Source organism: Lucilia sericata, unplaced genomic scaffold (assembly GCF_015586225.1).
Source record: "Lucilia sericata isolate MDLA Ls3-8-SP2 unplaced genomic scaffold, ASM1558622v1 Contig001018F_arrow, whole genome shotgun sequence".
NCBI lineage: Eukaryota > Metazoa > Arthropoda > Insecta > Diptera > Calliphoridae > Lucilia > Lucilia sericata.
In genome coordinates this window covers 102,576-121,362 of record NW_023995000.1, presented here as the reverse complement: position 1 = coordinate 121,362, position 18,787 = coordinate 102,576, and positions in this window count along the sequence as shown.

Here is an 18,787-nt window from a genome sequence, read left to right as displayed (position 1 = left end):
ACTGAACTAGAAATGAACTGGAACTGAACTAGAACTGAACTACAACTGAACTACAACTGAACTACAACTGAACTAGAACTGAACTACAACTGAACTACAACTGAACTAGAACCGAACTAGAACTGAACTAGAACTGAACTAGAACTGAACTAGAACTGAACTAGAACTGAACTAGAACTGAACTAGAACTGAACTAGAACTGAACTAGAACTGAACTAGAACTGAACTAGAACTGAACTAGAACTGAACTAGAACTGAACTAGAACTGAACTAGAACTGAACTAGAACTGAACTAGTACTGAACTAGAACTGAACTAGAACTGAACTAGAACTGAACTAGAACTGAACTAGAACTGAACTAGAACTGAACTAGAACTGAACTGGAACTGAACTAGAACTGAACTAGAACTGAAATAGAACTGAACTAGAACTGAACTAGAACTAGAACTGAACTAGAACTGAACTAGAACTGAACTAGAACTGAACTAGAACTGAACTAGAACTGAACTAGAACTGAACTAGAACTGAATTAGAACTGAACTAGAACTGAACTAGAACTAAACTAGAACTGAACTAGAACTGAACTAAACTGAACTAGAACTGAACTAGAACTGAACTAGAACTGAACTAGAACTGAACTAGAACTGAACTAGAACTGAACTAGAACTGAACTAGAACTGAACTAGAACTGAACTAGAACTGAACTAGAACTGAACTAGAACTGAACTAGAACTGAACTAGAACTGAACTAGAACTGAACTAGAACTGAACAACTAGAACTGAACTAGAACTGAACTAGAACTGAACTAGAACTGAACTAGAACTGAACTAGAACTGAACTAGAACTGAACTAGAACTGAACTAGAACTGAACTAGAACTGAACTAGAACTGAACTAGAACTGAACTAGAACTGAACTAGAACTGAACTAGAACTGAACTAGAACTGAACTAGAACTGAACTAGAACTGAACTAGAACTGAACTAGAACTGAACTAGAAGAACTAGAACTGAACTAGAACTGAACTAGAACTGAACTAGAACTGAACTAGAACTGAACTAGAACTGAACTAGAACTGAACTAGAACTGAACTAGAACTGAACTAGAACTGAACTAGAACTGAACTAGAACTGAACTAGAACTGAACTAGAACTGAACTAGAACTGAACTAGAACTGAACTAGAACTGAACTAGAACTGAACTAGAACTGAACTAGAACTGAACTAGAACTGAACTAGAACTGAACTAGAACTGAACTAGAACTGAACTAGAACTGAACTAGAACTGAACTAGAACTGAACTAGAACTGAACTAGAACTGAACTAGAACTGAACTAGAACTGAACTAGAACTGAACTAGATCTGAACTAGAACTGAACTAGAACTGAACAAGAACTGAAACTAGAATTGAAATAAAACTGAACTATAATTGACAAATTTAGAAAAACAATTAAAAATAAAATGTTTTATGTAAGATTTAATATTAATTGTTCTAAAACTTATTGACATCATTATGTAAAAACTGAAAATTTCAACCACCTTAAACACAAATAATATAGTCTATATTTCACACACTTTAATGATGTTCCTTTGATGTAGTTTCAGTTACACTAACAATATTGTTGCTCCTTTATCATAACACACATGGCTATCTATTACAGATTTCTATGGGTGCATGCGTGATAACATGATTATAATAAACTAAACTTATTCTACTACTCCCACAGAGAGATCCCAAGTACAATTTAACAAACATGAATTGATGATGTGTTAACAATATTTCACTTATGCTACAGAATACAATTTTCTCTAAATAATATTCAAGCAAACATCATATCACCTACAGCCACCAGAATGAACCATAAACAATTGTATCAAATGGAGTTATTTTTATCATTTTATACACTCCCCACTATTATGGGCACGTAATAATGTTATATGGAGGATACACATAATAATCACATCAAGAAGAAATAACAATGGTAACAATAACAAATATGTTTGTTTTGTTGTATAGACAACAAATAAACAAATAAATAACATTCAAATCTAATCCTTATGATTAAGCATGATTAAACATGACACAAACATAAAGATTTCCTTTTTTCCAGTTTATATGGGGTACACTGTCTTTGGCTTTTTTACTTGTAGTAGCTTGAAGTGATAACAGGAAATAGACTGTAGTTTATATAAATAAACAACAAATAGAAAATCAACCATGCATACAGTCAGTTGCTCTCCTTGTCTCTCACAAACACTTGTTTATACACGTTTTTCTGCGTACTCCCACATACACTGTAGTCGCCTTCAAATCTGTGCGGAAACCGGAAATCATTTGAATTTCTATTCATCTTATTCAATTATATAGATTAAAATTTTACAACTACAGCTGTGCTTCATATCATATTTTGTTGTTGTTATTCATATTTTATGAAACTTTTTGATGTATAAAGTCAAATTTTTCAAAAACAAAAGTTGAGCACAATCTTTTTTCCATAATTTGATGTTTTCACGTTTTGTATAAAGATGAGTTTTTAAAATTGGTTCTAATTTTTTATATTCTACGTTTTACTTTTGTTGCAAGTATTTATACTATATGTATTAGAAACAAGTTTATTATAAAAAGTAGTACAGAACTACAACAGAACTAGAACAGAACTAGAACAGAACTAGAACAGAACTAGAACAGAACTAGAACAGAACTAGAACAGAACTAGAACAGAACTAGAACTGAACTAGAACTGAACTAGAACTGAACTAGAACTGAACTAGAACTGAACTAGAACTGAACTAGAACTGAACTAGAACTGAACTAGAACTGAACTAGAACTGAACTAGAACTGAACTAGAACTGAACTAGAACTGAACTAGAACTGAACTAGAACTGAACAAGAACTGAACTAGAACTGAACTAGAACTGAACTAGAACTGAACTAGAACTGAACTAGAACTGAACTAGAACTGAACTAGAACTGAACTAGAACTGAACTAGAACTGAACTAGAACTGAACTAGAACTGAACTAGAACTGAACTAGAACTGAACTAGAACTGAACTAGAACTGAACTAGAACTGAACTAGAACTGAACTAGAACTGAACTAGAACTGAACTAGAACTGAACTAGAACTGAACTAGAACTGAACTAGAACTAGAACTGAACTAGAACTGAACTAGAACTGAACTAGAACTGAACTAGAACTGAACTAGAACTGAACTAGAACTGAACTAGAACTGAACTAGAACTGAACTAGAACTGAACTAGAACTGAACTAGAACTGAACTAGAACTGAACTAGAACTGAACTAGAACTGAACTAGAACTGAACTAGAACTGAACTAGAACTGAACTAGAACTGAACTAGAACTAAACTAGAACTGAACTAGAACTGAACTAGAACTGAACTAGAACTGAACTAGAACTGAACTAGAACTGAACTAGAACTGAACTAGAACTGAACTAGAACTGAACTAGAACTGAACTAGAACTGAACTAGAACTGAACTAGAACTGAACTAGAACTGAACTAGAACTGAACTAGAACTGAACTAGAATTGAACTAGAACTGAACTAGAACTGAACTAGAACTGAACTAGAACTGAACTAGAACTGAACTAGAACTGAACTAGAACTGAACTAGAACTGAACTAGAACTGAACTAGAACTGAACTAGAACTGAACTAGAACTAAACTAGAACTGAACTAGAACTGAACTAGAACTGAACTAGAACTGAACTAGAACTGAACTAGAACTGAACTACAACTGAACTAGAACTGAACTAGAACTGAACTAGAACTGAACTACAACTGAACTAGAACTGAACTAGAACTGAACTAGAACTGAACTAGAACTTAACTAGAACTGAACTAGAACTGAACTAGAACTGAACTAGAACTTAACTAGAACTGAACTAGAACTGAACTAGAACTGAACTAGAACTGAACTAGAACTGAACTAGAACTGAACTAGAACTGAACTAGAACTGAACTAGAACTGAACTAGAACTGAACTAGAACTGAACTAGAACTGAACTAGAACTGAACTAGAACTGAACTAGAACTGAACTAGAACTGAACTAGAACTGAACTAGAACTGAACTAGAACTGAACTAGAACTGAACTAGAACTGAACTAGAACTGAACTAGAACTGAACTAGAACTGAACTAGAACTGAACTAGAACTGAACTGAACTAGAACTGAACTAGAACTGAACTAGAACTGAACTAGACTGAACTAGAACTGAACTAGAACTGAACTAGAACTGAAACTAGAACATGAACTAGAACTGAACTAGAACTGAACTAGAACTGAACTAGACTGAACTAGAACTGAACTAGAACTGAACTAGAACTGAACTAGAACTGAACTAGAACTGAAACTAGAACTGAACTAGAACTGAAACTAGAACTGAACTAGAACTGAACTAGAACTGAACTAGAACTGAACTAGAACTGAACTAGAACTGAACTAGAACTGAACTAGAACTGAACTAGAACTGAACTAGAACTGAACTAGAACTGAACTAGAACTGAACAAACTTGAACTAGAACTGAACTAGAACTGAACTAGAACTGAACTAGAACTGAACTAGAACTGAACTAGACTGAACTAGAACTGAACTAGAACTGAACTAGAACTGAACTAGAACTGAACTAGAACTGAACTAGAACTGAACTAGAACTGAACTAGAACTGAACTAGAACTGAACTAGAACTGAACTAGAACTGAACTAGAACTGAACTAGAACTGAACTAGAACTGAACTAGAACTGAACTAGAACTGAACTAGAACTGAACTAGAACTGAACTAGAACTGAACTAGAACTGAACTAGAACTGAACTAGAACTGAACTAGAACTGAACTAGAATTGAACTAGACTGAACTAGAACTGAACTAGAACTGAACTAGAACTGAACTAGAACTGAACTAGAACTGAACTAGAACTGAACTAGAACTGAACTAGAACTGAACTAGAACTGAACTAGAACTGAACTAGAACTGAACTAGAACTGAACTAGAACTGAACTAGAACTGAACTAGAACTGAACTAGAACTGAACTAGAACTGAACTAGAACTGAACTAAAACTGAACTAGAACTATTAAATTTTCCCGGAGTATTGTACTGAAGGGTCCCAAATTTCATTCAATTCTAGTTTATCATTATTAAATATTTCAGTTACTTTTTTATCGATTTCTTTAAATCTTCATCCTGAAGAAATTATAAGAAAACACCAAGAGTTTCTTGTCAAACACTTTTGATTTGCTTCGTATTTAATGGAATTTGTTGGTCTTTAAGTAAAGAGAAAACTTTACATGTCCATCATTATTTAAATTTAAAATCTTGATATTTTGTTGGCAACAATAACTTAATTTTCGTCTACGAAAATGTCAGCAAACAGGAAGAGAAGACAAACAACTTTTAAACCACCATTATTTTATATATTTCAAAGTCATGCCAACAATTTTGGGAGAAAAGAAGAAAGAAACACAGCAAACAGGAAAAAAAGTACCAAAAATAATAACAATAATAATTTAAAAGGGACTGCAAAATATATGTATTAAGAAGTAAGAACTTTAAACAGGATTTTAAACATAAAAGAAGCACAATTTCTTAAAATGTTAACTAAATTTAAAAATAAAATTAAGCTAAATGTGAGTTTTTTTAAACTAAAAATTTATACAAATTATTAAGCCACTTTCACTAAAATTACTTTAAATTTCTTGAAAATTATTCATGTTATAGGCGTAAATGTGAAAGACTGCACAATTAATATTAATCATACGTCATGGTATACGATTTTGTTAAAACTCATAAGTAAAATTTAAGAACTTAAAAGCTTTTTTAAGGTTAAACAATGATTAATTGAAAATTTATAAATTTAATCAATAAATTTAAGAAGTTTTTAAAGTATTTAAAACATCTCATGAACTTAAGCTTATAGTCTAGAAAAATCATTATTTTAAAATGTTTTCTTCTTAGACTTTAAGTACTCATTGCATTGTATAAATACATTTTGGTTTTCATAATTTCAATAAATTCTCCAAGTCCTTCTATCATTCTCATACTTTAACAACAAATACTTTACATACAAGTGGCAACATGAAGGAAAAATTTCAAGATAAAATGTTTATTACTTTAAACGTAAAATCAAGATAAATTCTCTTATTATGCAAATACAATAAGTATTGTTGAGGAAAAAATCTAAATTTTTTCTTGTTATTTTCTTGACCAAAATATAAATTCATAGCAAGTGTTTGCTATAAGTAGTTGTGGCTGTTTACAAAGATTGACTATTTACTAGAAAATTACTGTAGAGGAAAAAATTTCATTAAATTTTGAGAATTTTTTTTCTTATTTTTTCTACTTATTTTTCAATTTTATGATAGTGTTATTATTTTTTTAAATTTGTTTTAAAAAGAAAATATTTATAAAGAAACCATGAATTTTATGCTGACGTATACTTGTTATTTTTTAATGAAATTTCTAAATACATAAATATTAAGTATACGCACCTTGTGCGTTTTAAATAAACAAATGGGAAATAATTGTTTGTTTTTCTTTATAACCAAAATAAAAATTTTTTACTTAAGAGGGTCATTTTCAAATTGAGTGTTTATTTTTGTTAAAGGGAAATTCTGTAATGATAATAATTATAAAGGAAATTAGTCTAAACTATATACTAGACTATAGACTAGACTATAGACTAGACTATAGACTAGACTATAGACTAGACTAGACTAGACTAGACTAGACTATAGACTAGACTATAGACTAGACTATAGACTAGACTATAGACTAGACTATAGACTAGACTATAGACTAGACTATAGACTAGACTATAGACTAGACTATAGACTAGACTATAGACTAGACTATAGACTAGACTATAGACTAGACTATAGACTAGACTATAGACTAGACTATAGACTAGACTATAGACTAGACTATAGACTAGACTATAGACTAGACTATAGACTAGACTATAGACTAGACTATAGACTAGACTATAGACTAGACTATAGACTAGACTATAGACTAGACTAGACTATAGACTAGACTATAGACTAGCTATAGACTATACTAGACTAGACTAGACTATAGACTACTAGACTCTATAGTCTAGACTAGTAGTCTAGTCTATAGTCTAGTCTATAGTCTAGTCTATAGTCTAGTCTATAGTCTAGTCTATAGTCTAGTCTATAGTCTAGTCTATAGTCTAGTCTATAGTCTAGTCTATAGTCTAGTCTATAGTCTAGTCTATAGTCTAGTCTATAGTCTAGTCTATAGTCTAGTCTATAGTCTAGTCTATAGTCTAGTCTATAGTCTAGTCTATAGTCTAGTCTATAGTCTAGTCTATAGTCTAGTCTATAGACTCTAGTCTATAGTCTAGTCTATAGACTAGTGGTTTATTCTGAATCGAATGAATGAATGAATGATAATAAAAGAGCTCTACTTACCATCTGCGGGAACAAATTGTGTAGTAAGGGTTATCTGAAATAAATAAAAAAATAGTATAAAAATTATTTAAAAACTAAAATATGTTTAGGAAAAGTTAAAAGGATGGATAACAAAAAATATATATATTTTTTTTTATTTTAAAAAATGTATGATTCCCCCTAAACCCCTCCGTTAATGCTTTTATTTCTTTCTACCACCTCAATTTTCTTGGGACTGCAAATATTAAATATTGTTGTTTAAACATTTTATTTTGTTGGTCTTTTATCTTTCTGCGCTATTGGTTGTCAAATAATATTTATGGTTAAGAATGGAAATAAAATGGAAGCAAAACAAAAGCCATGACAATATACAAGATATTGTGTATGGAAAGTACTACAAAAACACACATGTACAGATTTGTAGAGACAACCCAGCATACATTTATATTGAAAAACAAATTGAAAATGGTATCAAATTTATTGCATCAAAATTATCAAAATTTCAAACATTTCTTAAAACTAAACTAAAATTTAGTTTTAAGAAAATTTTGTAAATATTTTACCTTTAAATTGTTTGCTGGGTTATGAAAATATACATAAATATGCACAGATATTTAAATAAACATTTGGTTCAGCATATACATATACTGTTATTTATGCCAACATATGCATGTTTAAACATTAAACAAAAATTATGCACGAGTCTTTGAAATTGACACAATATTTAAGCAATTTTACGAGTTTTGAAATCTGGCATAAAAACGATTTTAAGACATTTGAACTCTTGAATTGATAAGTTAAGGAGAAGACGCAAATAAAATCATTGAAGAGTGATAAAAATTTTATTAAATTTTACATACACACTAGTACACATTCTGCTCTTATAGTATAATTTTTAGTCTAGTTCATAGAACAATATATAGTCGAATCTTACGTCCTAGTTCATAACCTAAGTCATAATATAGTTAATAATCTAGTTCACAGTCAAGTTAATAGCCTTGGTTATAGTCTATTCCATAGACAAATCTATAATCTATTTTATAAACATTTATTTTATAACATTTGTAACCCATTGTACATTTAAATTCTACTTTTCTGATTATTCTAACGACTGCAAATATAATTTGGTTCTTGATTTTATTTTCATACTAAACGAGCTAATAAAATCATTCAATTAAGATATAAGAAATTTAAACTCCTTAAAAATTTTATACATGAGTTGTTTTAAAAAATCCAAACACGTTTCTTAATCTTAACAAACATATTGGAAATTATCAAAGCATAAAAAGTACATAATTTCCATTTTTGTGAAAATCAAAATATAAGCAAAAACCATGAATTTTCCAAAAAAAAGGGTTGGTATTACAATATCATAACGAAAATTTCTTTCCTTTTTTTCGTGGTTTCTTTTGTAGGAAAAAAGAACGAAATTGCAATAAGGGCGTTTATTTAAAACATGTATTTTCCAAACTGACTACATAATTTATCTGTTAGTTTATTTTTCTACAACATGTTCTTTATATATTGTAAAATCAGTTTTTTTTAAATTCCTGTCATAAACATGAATATTAAATGAAATTACACAGATATAAAATATAATCTAGAAAAAAAAATTAAATAAACAAAATGTTTTATTGACAAACGTTTAAAAAAAACGTTGTAATCGTAATAAAAGAAAATATTTATTTAATGAAATTTACATTTGTTTGTTAAATACTCCAAAGTGTAATTGATTTTTCAAGGATCAGAAACAAAAAAACATTGATAAGCAAATGAATTAAACACAGGGATTTCATAAGATGTAACGCCTAAACCATAGTAATAGTCCTTTATCTAGTACGGTGGTTGGGTAAATCGTAAATCTCGTAAATCTGTTCATTATTTAGTTTTATAACAAAGTCCATATTCAATCGATACACTAGATTACAATTATAGCTATAGTCTAGTCAGTAGTCTAGTCTAATGTCTAGTCTTAGTCAGTCTATAATCTGGTCTATAGTCTAGTCATAGTCTAGTCTATAGTCTAGTCTATAGTCTAGTCTATAGTCTAGTCTATAGTCTAAGTCTATAGTCTAGTCTATAAGTCCTAGTCTATAGTCTAGTCTATAGTCTAGTCTATAGTCAGTCATAGTCTAGTCTATAGTCTAGTCTATAGTCTAGTCTATAGTCCTAGTCTATAGTCTAGTCTATAGTCTAGTCTATAGTCTAGTCTATAGTCCTAGTCTATAGTCCTAGTCTATAGTCTAGTCTATAGTCTAGTCTATAGTCTAGTCATAGTCTAGTCTATAGCTAGTCTATAGTCTATTCTATAGTCTAGTCATAGTCTAGTCTATAGTCTAGTCTATAGTCTAGTCTATAGTCTAGTCTATAGTCTAGTCTATAGTCTAGTCTATAGTCTAGTCTATAGTCTAGTCTATAGTCTAGTCTATAGTCTAGTCTATAGTCCTAGTCTATAGTCTAGTCTATAGTCTAGTCTATAGTCTAGTCTATAGTCTAGTCTCATAGTCTAGTCTATAGTCTAGTCTATAGTCTAGTCTATAGTCTAGTCTATAGTCTAGTCCGATAGTCCTAGTCTATAGTCTAGTCTATAGTCTAGCTATAGTCTAGTCTATTAGTCTAGTCTATAGTCTAGTCTATAGTCTAGTCTATAGTCTAGTCTATATGTCTAGTCTATAGTCTAGTCTATAGTCTAGTCTATAGTCTAGTTCTATAGTCTAGTCTATAGTCTAGTCTATGTCTAGTCTATAGTCTAGTCTATAGTCTAGTCTATTAGTCTAGTCTATAGTCTAGTCTATAGTCTAGTCTATAGTCTAGTCTATAGTCTAGTCTATAGACTAGTCTATAGTCTAGTCTATAGTCTAGTCTATAGTCTAGTCTATAGTCTAGTCTATAGTCTAGTCTGTAGTCTAGTCTATAGTCTAGTCTATAGGCTAGTCTATAGGCTAGTCTATAGTCTAGTCTATAGTCTAGTCTATAGTCTAGTCTATAGTCTAGTCTATAGTCTAGTCTATAGTCTAGTCTATAGTCTAGTCTACATTCTAATCTCTAGTATTGTCTGTAGTGGAGTCTATCATCTAGTCTACTTCATACGTTAGTTCTCCGTCTTTATAAAAATACCACTTTTCACCTATAGGTAATTTCCTGATTCATAAATATCACAAACATAAAAACGTACATACATACATATATGTATATATTAATTCCCCTTTTATAAATGGGCGGTGACAACAGGTGCTTTAGAAAATTTCTTGACATTTTCTGTCATGTATGTTTATTTCTTTTTATACCGAAAAAATAAAAGTGTCTCTATCAATTTGCTAAGAACTCAAGAAAAAAATACACACATCTGTTTAATAGACAAGTATCTCAAATACAAATTTAAGACAGTTCAAATATAAAAAACACACAAACCAAACAGGAGAGTATGAGAAAAAATCAATCGAAAATAAATTGTAACGACAAGTATGTTAAAATACTTGAACAAAAATGTTATTTTAACCACAGATGGCAAAAAAGTAAACACAAAAAAAAATCTGCAAAATACTTTGCAAATTTATTGTGACATCGTTAAATATGGTTAAAATTTTATCAATATTGTAGGTTTGTTCTTAAAAAAGATAAAAGTACTTAAAACCAGACATTGACCTTAACCCACTAAAGAAATATGGAAAGTGACAGTTGTAGTTTTTTCTTTATTTCCTGACAGTTTTGTGATTAATAGATTATTCTGTTGAAATATGTTTAAACATGATGCGATTTCCAATTGACACATTTATTGTTACTTGGGGGAGGCTTTACTTTGTTGACAAGTTAAATATAGAAATATTTAAATGCTGCTGAGAACTGACACTGAAATAACTGAGAAGATTAAAGAGTTATACAGACAGAGAGAAAACCAATATATACAAAAGTTTTGGAGGCAATGACTATTGACATAAATATTTTCGAAAATTAATTAGCTTATATTGATTCTGCATATAAATCTAGACTTAGTCTAGTCATAGTCTAGTCATAGTCTAGTCATAGTCTAGTCATAGTCTAGTCATAGTCTAGTCATAGTCTAGTCATAGTCTAGTCATAGTCTAGTCATAGTCTAGTCATAGTCTAGTCATAGTCTAGTCATAGTCTAGTCATAGTCTAGTCATAGTCTAGTCATAGTCTAGTCATAGTCTAGTCATAGTCTAGTCATAGTCTAGTCATAGTCTAGTCATAGTCTAGTCATAGTCTAGTCATAGTCTAGTCATAGTCTAGTCATAGTCTAGTCATAGTCTAGTCATAGTCTAGTCATAGTCTAGTCATAGTCTAGTCATAGTCTAGTCATAGTCTAGTCATAGTCTAGTCATAGTCTAGTCATAGTCTAGTCATAGTCTAGTCATAGTCTAGTCATAGTCTAGTCATAGTCTAGTCATAGTCTAGTCATAGTCTAGTCATAGTCTAGTCATAGTCTAGTCATAGTCTAGTCATAGTCTAGTCATAGTCTAGTCATAGTCTAGTCATAGTCTAGTCATAGTCTAGTCATAGTCTAGTCATAGTCTAGTCATAGTCTAGTCATAGTCTAGTCATAGTCTAGTCATAGTCTAGTCATAGTCTAGTCATAGTCTAGTCATAGTCTAGTCATAGTCTAGTCAGTCTAGTCATAGTCTAGTCATAGTCTAGTCATAGTCTAGTCATAGTCTAGTCATAGTCTAGTCATAGTCTAGTCATAGTCTAGTCATAGTCTAGTCATAGTCTAGTCATAGTCTAGTCATAGTCTAGTCATAGTCTAGTCTAGTCATAGTCTAGTCATAGTCTAGTCATAGTCTAGTCATAGTCTATTCACAGTCTAGACATAGTCTAGTTTATAGTCTAGTTTATAGTTTAGTTTATAGTCTAGTTTATAGTCTAGTTTATAGACTAGTTTATAGCCTATTTTATAGTCTAGTTTATAGCCTAGTTTATAGTCTAGTTTATAGTCTAATTTATAGTCTAGTTTATAGCCTAGTGTATAGTCTTGTTTAAAGTCCAGTTTATAGTCTAGTTTATAGTCTAATTTATAGGCTAGCTTATAGTCTATTTTATATAGTCTAGCTTATAGTCTAGTTTATAGTCTCGTTTATAGTGTAGGCTATAGTCTAGTCTAGCCTAGACTATAGTAGACTAATTTATAGTCTATAGTCTAGCCAAGTTTATAGTCTAGTCTATAGAATAGCCTATAGTCTACTGCATAGTCTAGTATATAATCCACTTTCTAGTCTAGTCTATAGAGTAGCATATAGTCTTGCCTATAGTCTAGTCTAGAGTAGCATATAGTCTAGTCTATAGTCTTGTCTATATTCCAGCCTATAGTCTAGTCTATAGTCATGCCTATAGTCTAGTCTATAGTCATGCCTATAGTCTAGTCTATAATCTAGCCTATAGTCTAGTCTATAGTCTAAGCCAATCTAAAATTTTTAAAACATCATTTCAAAAAATTTCCTATTAAAGTCATTGTCAAATGCTTTTTTATTTCTAGCCACCTAATTATAAAAATGTACTAAGTAGTAAATATCAAGTTTCCATTTCATAAATTTCCATAAAATTTAATTTTGCTTTACGTTAGCAACATTCCCTCCGACCGAAAGCATCTGGTCTTAATTGACAAACTGGCAAATAACGATGATGACAATTTGATGGCCCTTCAAATATGAGTGTGTGGCTTAAGCAGAGTGAGAGAATGTATTTTATTTGCTAATACTTCCTAGGCTGGTACAAAGATGTTGCCATTATCTTTTTTTTTGGTTTTTTGGGAAAACCTTATACACATGTCACACAAATACCCAAGTACCTGTTATTAAATACACTTAACAGACACAGGCAGGTAACATTTTTCAAAAAGCTGTCATTTGAACTCAAAAGGAATTAGAGAAAAAAATTTGGGGAAATTTGTTGGTATTTTAAAGGTTTTTTTAGGTGATGTCCTAAATAAACTTAAGGAAAACTTTAAGTGTTTTTTGGGGGGAAAAAAAAAGAAAAGTTTAAGTTATGTTTAAAATTTAATAAGGGTTTTTTTATTTTATGGAAAAATCAAGTTTAATTTTGCTGCTTTATGATACTTGTAATATTTTGAATATAAAACACGTGTTGCTGACGATTTTTTTGGGAAAACACCAAACAGCCATTGAGATGAACATTAGAAACATAAAAATATTTTTGTAAGTGTTTATACTATTGGGAGAGTGTTTGTTTAGAAAAATTCATAAAAAAAAATAAACACATGAGAATGAGAGAATAAAATATTACAATAGAAACAAAATTAGAACTTAAGTTCGAGAAATGTTTTAAATTTGATTAGTATGCATAAATTACGACAAAATTAAAGGAAATTTTAAATTTAAGGGGCATTTTAATTAAATAAACAAATAATCAAAAAATGAAGTTTTTGGAATGTTCGAAAATTCGAACTTCAGTTCGAAAATGTTTTTTAAATTTATAAAATGTTTTTCAAAGTCTAGAGGTTATGAATAAGCAATATTTCTTAGATTATAGGCAAATTTTGCATATTTTCGAAAATTTTCTAAAATGTTCGAAAATTCGAACTTAAGTTCGAAAAATTTTTAAAACTTGCAAAATGATATTTAGGGTCCTGAGGTTACGAATAAACAAAAATTTCTTTGAATTTCTTAATAATTCTCAATTTCGAATTACAATTTCTATAGAAAATTTCAAAATTTCGTTTAGAATTGAAAAGTTAATTGAGAATATAAATATTGCATTTATAACTTTTCATACTGCCCACGTATTTTGACAAAAGAAAAACTTGCACAACATTATTATTATTATCTAAAATTATGCTGAGTATTGTTTATTTCTAAAAATAGAAAACAAAAACCAAACAAAAGCGTAGAAATAAAAAAATATCAACCTGTAAATGGTGTCAACAAAGAACTGAAACCTTTTCCTTAACATTCCATTAAATTAATTCTCTTTCCTAAACATTAACACATGGTCATCAGCAACTCAAACCATAAAAAGAAATTCTGTGTAACAGTTTAAAATCCTCTACACTTCAAGAAATTTTCCACAATTTAAAAAAAAATTGCTTTAATTTAATTGAAAATTACCCAATTTCTTTACTACATAAATGTTCTATTTGCTTTATTCTATTAAAAATCATTTAACAAATACAAAAAAAAAGCAAATCGATATTTTTATATCTGCAAAACATTTTGATTACACACAACACTATTCTCTGGTGTGTATGATTTTTATTCATAGTGTTGTTTATTTATTTAACACTTGAAATCTAATACAATTTATTTATTCGAATTAAATGCATACATCAAACGAAAATACAAACATACAAATTAATAGAAAGCAACACAACGCTTTATTTATTACACTTCCGTTTAGATTTACACCATCAGTCAATCTTGCTAAGACTGACAGACATTTACTACTAACTCACTCTCTCTGTCTTTTAGTGTATCATACATTCTCCTGATTATTAATACGTTCCCTAACAGACATGGAAAAGGCAGTGTTATAGTACCTTTTTACTGGATCAGTTCCACTATGGACTAGTGTAGTCCATTCTACAGTCTATCCTATATTCTAGTTCAGTCTAATAAATAGTATAGTCTATAGTTTAGACTATAGTCTAATAAATAGTCTAGTCTGTCCTCTAGTTTATAGTATAGTCTATCGTCTAGTCTATAGTTTAGTCTATAGTCTAGTCTATAGTTTAGTCTATAGTCTAGTCTATAGTCTAGTCTATAGTCTAGTCTATAGTCTAGTCTATAGTCTATAGTCTAGCTTACAGTCTAGTCTATAGTCTAGTCTATAGTTTAGTCTATAGTCTTGTCTATAGTCTAGTCTATAGTTTAGTCTATAGTCTTGTCTACTCTAGTCTATAGTCTAGTCTATAGTCTAGTCTATAGTCTAGTCTATAGTCTAGTCTAGTCTAGTCTAGTCTAGTCTATAGTCTAGTCTATAGTCTAGTCTATAGTCTAGTCTATAGTCTAGTCTATAGTCTAGTCTATAGTCTAGTCTATAGTCTAGTCTATAGTCTAGTCTATAGTCTAGTCTATAGTCTAGTCTATAGTCTAGTCTATAGTCTAGTCTATAGTCTAGTCTATAGTCTAGTCTATAGGTCTAGTCTATAGTCTAGTCTATAGTCTAGTCTATAGTCTAGTCTATAGTCTAGTCTATAGTCTAGTCTATAGTCTAGTCTATAGTCTAGTCTATAGTCTAGTCTATAGTCTAGTCTATAGTCTAGTCTATAGTCTAGTCTATAGTCTAGTCTATAGTCTAGTCTATAGTCTAGTCTATAGTCTAGTCTATAGTCTAGTCTATAGTCTAGTCTATAGTCTAGTCTATAGTCTAGTCTATAGTCTAGTCTATAGTCTAGTCTATAGTCTAGTCTATAGTCTAGTCTATAGTCTAGTCTATAGTCTAGTCTATAGTCTAGTCTATAGTCTAGTCTATAGTCTAGTCTATAGTCTAGTCTATAGTCTAGTCTATAGTCTAGTCTATAGTCTAGTCTATAGTCTAGTCTATAGTCTAGTCTATAGTCTAGTCTATAGTCTAGTCTATAGTCTAGTCTATAGTCTAGTCTATAGTCTAGTCTATAGTCTATAGTCTAGTCTATAGTCTAGTCTTAGTCTAGTCTATAGTCTAGTCTATAGTCTAGTCTATAGTCTAGTCTATAGTCTAGTCTATAGTCTAGTCTATAGTTTAGTCTATAGTCTAGTCTATAGTCTAGTCTATAGTCTAGTCTATAGTCTAGTCTATAGTCTAGTCTATAGTCTAGTCTATAGTCTAGTCTATAGTCTAGTCTATAGTCTAGTCTATAGTCTAGTCTATAGTCTAGTCTATAGTCTAGTCTATAGTCTAGTCTATAGTCTAGTCTATAGTCTAGTCTATAGTCTAGTCTATAGTCAAGTTATATATTCTAGTCTATAGTCTAGTCTATAGTCTAAACTATAGTCTAGTCTATAGTCTAGTCTATAGTCTAGTCTATAGTCTAGTCTATAGTCTAGTCTATAGTCTAGTCTATAGTCTAGTCTATAGTCTAGTCTATAGTCTAGTCTATATTCTAGTCTATAGTCTAGTCTATAGTCTATTCTAAAGATTCAATTCAATTTAAATTTTCCATCCCTGTTCTCAACTAACAAAATAAAAATCAAAATTAATTTGTCAATTTAATAATAAAATTGTTTATTATGATTTTTCGCTTTCCTTTTGTTTAATATCGTTCGTTTATTACCATGATAAATGATAAATTATGATCATTATTAAGTATTTCTAATAATCATCAAATTTTTTTTATGTGATTTAAACATTGTTAAATTGAACAAATACAACGTTAAGTTTTTGCTTTCAAATGTTGTCATTGTATAATTTATTAAAATGTAATGAATTTGTTATACAAGAATTTTCCATTTTTTCGTGGGAAAAGATTGATTTCAAAATGAAAAATCATTTCAATAAAGTTGAAGTATATTTAAGCAAGTCATTTGAAATGTAGACAAGTAAATTAGTAAGGAATCTGAACTAAAACTGAACTAGAACTGAACTAGAACTGAACTAGAACTGAACTAGAACTGAACTAGAACTGAACTAGAACTGAACTAGAACTGAACTAGAACTGAACTAGAACCGAACTAGAACTGAACTAGAACTGAACTAGAACTGAACTAGAACTGAACTAGAACTGAACTAGAACTGAACTAGAACTGAACTAGAACTGAACTAGAACTGAACTAGAACTGAACTAGAACTGAACTAAACTGAACTAGAACTGAACTAGAACTGAACTAGAACTGAACTAGAACTGAACTAGAACTGAACTAGAACTGAACTAGAACTGAACTAGAACTGAACTAGAACTGAACTAGAACTGAACTAGAACTGAACTAGAACTGAACTAGAACTGAACTAGAACTGAACTAGAACTGAACTAGAACTGAACTAGAACTGAACTAGAACTGAACTAGAACTGAACTAGAACTGAACTAAAACTGAACTAGAACTGAACTAGAACTGAACTAGAACTGAACTAGAACTGAACTAGAACTGAACTAGAACTGAACTAGAACTGAACTAGAACTTGTAACGAAGTTCCTCGTTACATAATATAATTCTCATCATATTATATATTTTATATTAAATTTGATATATTCAACTATTACAATAATTATTTGATTAGTTATATTGGTATTATTTTGTTACTATTATCATTATTATTATTAGTATTATGGCAATGAATATTATTATTTTGTTACTATTATCATTATCATTATTATTATTATTACCATTGCACTTAACTTAGGTGAATTGTTATGGGAAATGAATGCATATATTTGTTTATGTTATAAGAGAAAGAGAGAGAGAGCAAATAGTATAAGAGATTGAAACACTGATACATGTAAGCAAATAATTTACTCTTGCAAATAATTATCATTGTCTTCCCGGTCATAATGCTAGTTAGTGAAAGAGTTCTACTACAGATTCAGTTGGGCTTGATCTGTCAAGGTGTTCGGACAGCTAATACAAGTATGAAACAGCTTTGTTAGCAGCCGTTCACACTGACAGAAATTCCCCAATTCAATGTTGTAGTGCAGAGGGTTACTACTGGTTTATACAGCCATAGTGCCCAGGCATACTAGTAGTAGAGCACAGGGAATACACTGGTATTAACTGCCATTTATCCCAGGCGTAGTGGTACTAAATACACTAATAACCTCATACAAGTTTTTGACACAAAAAGTTCACTGTCGAAAGTAAGAAGGCCTGTTCTGGTCGACACGTGAAGCACAAAACACGTTGTACGGGTACTCTGCGTCACTCAGTTCTCGGGTATATCATTCAGTTTCTCTAGTGTATCCTTTTGCTGTAATCCTTGTTTAAGAAAACCAAATATTTGAATTGAATAAAGATTGTTAATTTATAAAATCGAAGGACAACTGGCATTATTTAATTAGAATTCGACCCCTGGATTAGCTGAGTCCTCACTCTGGTAAACTGTTATAAACTGAACTAGAACTGAACTAGAACTGAACTAGACACTGAACTAAACTGAACTAGAACTGAACTAGAACCTGAACTAGAAACTGAACTAGAACTGAACGAGAACTGAACTAGGAACTGAACTAGAACTGAACTAGAACTGAACTATGAACTGAACTAGAACTGAACTTAGAACTGAACATAGAACTGAACTAAGAACTGAAACTAGAACTGACTAGAACTGAACTAGAACTGAACTAGAACTGAACTAGAACTGAACTAGAACTGAACTAAGAACTGAACTAGAACTAGAAACTAGAACTAGAACTGAACGAGAACTGAACTAGAACTGAACTAGAACGGAACTAGAACTTGAACTAGAACTGAAC